Below are 4199 nucleotides of genomic sequence, written 5' to 3'. Positions count from 1 at the left end.
CTCTCCTGGAGCCTTGCATGTTTTAGATGTCAAATGGGGACTGCCAAGGCCCCCAGTCTCCTAGAATGACTGTCATTCTCAACAGTGCTCCAGCCCTGAGCACTTCCTGCCAGGATGATGTCTAGAAGTCAGCTACTCCCCAGCTCTACAGAGTAAGCCATTTGGTAAATCCCGTTAGGTATAAATTCTGTTCCTCTAGAGAGTCTTGTCCAATACAAGGTTCTGTAACCAAGCAGGACTTTCCCTTGTGCTTGACTTCTATCATGACATGTGCATCATTATTTCTTCTTTTTATTGTCATGATGTTGTAAGCTTTATCATGTTGAAGACAAGTAATTACCTACAAATTAAAATATAAAAATTTAAAATTACATAAAACACATTAGCTGGGCCTGGTAACACAGGCCTGTAATCCTAACTACTCAAGAGGTAAAGGTTTAAGTTAAGGCCAGTCTGGGATACAGAGTGAGTTCAAGTACAGTCTGAGAAACTAAGTGAGGCATTTCTCAAACTAAATAAAATAAAAGTGAAGTAAAAAAAGAGCTGGAGACATAGATGAATGTTAGAACAATGCTTCAAGAAACTCCTAAAGTCTGTAGACTTTTCCCTCAGCTTTGTGTGGAAGCTTAGTGATTTCGTTTTATAGTCTAAGGAGGGTATCTTTGGCCTGGCCACTGGCTGAGAGTTTGTCTATGGAGCTCTATTCAGGGACAAATTTCACTCATGGGTTCCAAGACAAATGCTACCCACATTACAGCAATCACTTTTCCTTATTTTTTTCCTTTGAAAGAGGAAGTTTAATAAGCATATTTATTTCAATCAAATCCTCCAGTAAGAAATGGAAACTTTGCTGTCTTTACTTAGAAGGCTGTGTAAATAGTTCTGTCAAATTTTATGTGCAGTTCAACAACATTCCCTTACTGGAAACAGGAGCATTCCACATCACAGTTCCCAAAGGACTTAAAAGTCTCAAAATTCCATGTCTTCTCTCTGGATTCTGTCCGTGCTTTATTATGTCCACGTCATGTCATCATCTCCATCTTCATAAGTTCTCTTTAGAATGCTCATTAATCCCTCACTGGGATCTGTTTCAGTGTCATAGGAAGGCTTTGCTATCTCTTTGAATCCTTTCCCCCTGAGTTAAGTAGTCCCATTGTGTGTTTTCTGTTTTCTTTCTACATAAGATGATTACTGTATCAGTCTTTTTTTTTTGAACTGCTTTCTACAGAGGTGGATTTCAAAAGATTGTTCACAATCATGGAGTAATTCTTGCCATTGAAATTTTTTACCAAAAGATCAAATGACTCTCTGTTAAGTATACCTGCACATTCTCAGTGGGAATCTGATGAACTCCAGTTAAGGTAATGTAGATTTTCACAAACTTATCTGACTGATCCCATCCATAATTACCGGTTTTCACAGTGTATGCTGTTGTAAGAGGAGCAACCACAGCACCTGGCTTTTCATTGTCAAGTTCTGGTTTCTTCTGTGACTTCGCCTGCATCTTGTTCTTTATTTCTGTCTCAATCTTGAATTTTTCACTTGTAAGAGTATCACACACTCTTTTTCTAGTGGACTTTTCCAGCAACACTTTGACTTCTTCTAGGTCTTTCTGCAAATTCTCCAAAGTGGAAGCTGTGGAGCGGTGGTTGGGCCCAAGCCTGGAGCTGCACTGGTGCACTGGAGCCAACAGGAAACGTGGAAGAGTCACCTGAGAGCAACACAGAACCTGCAGTGAAGTACACTGACCTCGGGCGACTTCTGCAATCACTTGGCATTTACATCAGGTGAAGCAAAGTGAATACTCCCTCTGTCTGCAGCATCCTTACACATCTCCACGCAGCAGGTTACAGCACAAAACAGACTGTGATGACAAAGAGCTGCTGACAGTGGAGTCCACACCGTCCACACAAAGTCAAAAGTTTCAAGGTATATTTTAATCTTTTTTATAGCATCAATACATCTGAAAACTTAAAAAACCCATAAAGAGAAACCAGAGGAAGAAGTAAAGCAATCAAAACCTAGAGGTGCAATGTAATCTTAGCATAAACATTTTCTTTCCATTTGAAAACGATACTAATTAGGGATGGAGAGATGGCACAGCAGTCAGGAGCACTGGCTGGCTGCTCTTGCAGAAGACTGGAGCTCAGGTCTTAGCACCCATGTAGGGCAACTCAGCTGCCTATAGTGTAGTGGGTAGCTATGCTGTCTATGACCTTGAAGCACCACCCCTAGAGATTCAGCTCCACCTGCCTATGACCTTGAAGTACACGCCCCTGGGTCCTGGCCTCTTGGTGACTCTTCAGACCTGAGATGCACGTAGGCATTGCTCTCTTCACTCCCTCACAGGACTTTGATGTGGGACTGATCCAGGTGGCTGGCACAGTGTTCCAGAACTGTGTCAATTCTGTTCTGTACAGTGAGTTTTTCCCATTAAGAAATTCTTTTTGCCCTTTAAACAGACTCCGTGGATTTCTCATTATAATAAGTCTTCCCAATAGCAATCTCTGAAGTCTCCAGAAGGAAGATAGGGCCCCACAACAATGACTCTACCCAGTTCATAATGATTCCATTGAACCAAAAAACACTACTCAATGATCAGCTTTGAACTGTAAACTCTTCAGAACAGTTCCAAGATGAGATGGTCCATCATACTACACTTCTAGCCAGAGTCTCAGACAACCTTGCCCATGACTCTGAGACTGGCCCCAGACTCTACAGCTAGTCCTGTTGAGACCCAACTATTTGTGCTTTCTTACAGGACCCCACAGAGATACCAGCACCCTCTAAACAGTAGGAAGCAATTCTAAGAAAACAACACCTCCTCTCCCAAAGGTTTCATTTTTCTCAGAATTATGGATAAATGGTTATAGGGTTGGGGGGTGGAACAATAAAATTTAGACTCAGTACTCTCCTTAAGAAAAGAAAAAGGGAAATGGATAGGCATAGTATATTAAGGTAGATTATTATATTTACTAGTAAACTAATTTAGTAAAACATCAGCCTTAGATAATTTGCACTGTTATGGCTTCTTGTATATTGATACAAATGGAAACTATTTTTATATTACTATTTAATAAAATTTGTATATTGATATAAATACAAAACTATATTTGTTGTATTGTCCATATATTCCTACCCATTTGAAATGTTTTGTATATTGATACAAATGTAAGATTATGGTTGTCATACTGTATGTATGTTCTACCTGTTTAGGTAGGATATTTTGTATATTGATACATATTAAGGTATTGTTGTCATATTGCATATTTCCCTATACATTCCTATGGTGATATTTTATTTGTGCTGAAATATGATTTTATTTGTATGTCAATAAATAAAGTTGCCTGGGGATTAGAGGTTATAACCATTAAGCAGAAGTCTGACTGTGGTGGCACACGCCCTTAATCCAATCACATGGCAGGCAAAATCTGTGTGTTCAAGGACACAGCCAGCATGGTGACACTCATCTTTAATCCAAGTACCAACCATAGAGACTTGGAGGTCTATATAGACAGGCAGTGATGAGAAAGTCATGTGGTTGGGTTTAGCGCCAATGAGAAGGCGGAACAGAAAAGCGATAAAAACACATACACACAGGAAGTAGGTCTCTTTTTGGGGGGAAGGACGGCATCATCAGGAGAGGTAAGAAGGTGGCCTCAGCTCTTGGCTACTGCTCTCTGATCTCTGGGCTTTTAACTCTGCATCTGGCTCTGTGTTTCTTATTTAATAAGACCGTTTAGAATTACATCTACACATTCCTACTTCTGTTAAGATATTTTGTGTATTGTCACAATTTTGAGGTTATTGTCCTTATGCTATACATCTGTTTACAGACTGTTTACCTTGTTTACATGAAGCATTAGTCCTTAGGTTATTTAGGTAAATAAGACTTACAATTAATAGTCACCCATGCTTGTCATTTCTATAATTATGTTAGTTCGGTTTTCCAGATTTATAGAAACATTTGTCAGATGGATAGGAAGTCTTCAAATACTTCATAGACCTAGAGAATATGGCATTTAAATGTTTTGACAACTTAGAATCCTGTTGATGTGAGACATGATTGCTCTTGGCAGCATCAATCTGTTCCCAAGAGAATATTAGGCTTCTAAGACTTTGTTTGGAAGTTTGTCTTCTTGGCACAAAATGGTCTGCTGGGCAAAGAACTGCCCTTGCCTCAACTGCTAATAGTATGA

At 39.6% G+C, this 4199-nt stretch overlaps 1 pseudogene; it reads right to left on the bottom strand.

Moving 5' to 3' along the window:
* Positions 1-917: 917 nt before the first annotated feature.
* LOC118584701 lies at positions 918-1833 on the bottom strand (annotated as a pseudogene).
* Between the last annotated feature and the right edge of the window lie 2366 nt (positions 1834-4199).

Source organism: Onychomys torridus, chromosome 5 (genome assembly GCF_903995425.1).
Source record: "Onychomys torridus chromosome 5, mOncTor1.1, whole genome shotgun sequence".
Lineage (NCBI taxonomy): Eukaryota > Metazoa > Chordata > Mammalia > Rodentia > Cricetidae > Onychomys > Onychomys torridus.
Note: the sequence above shows the minus strand (reverse complement) of the source record. Positions and strands in the feature narration are given on the sequence as shown.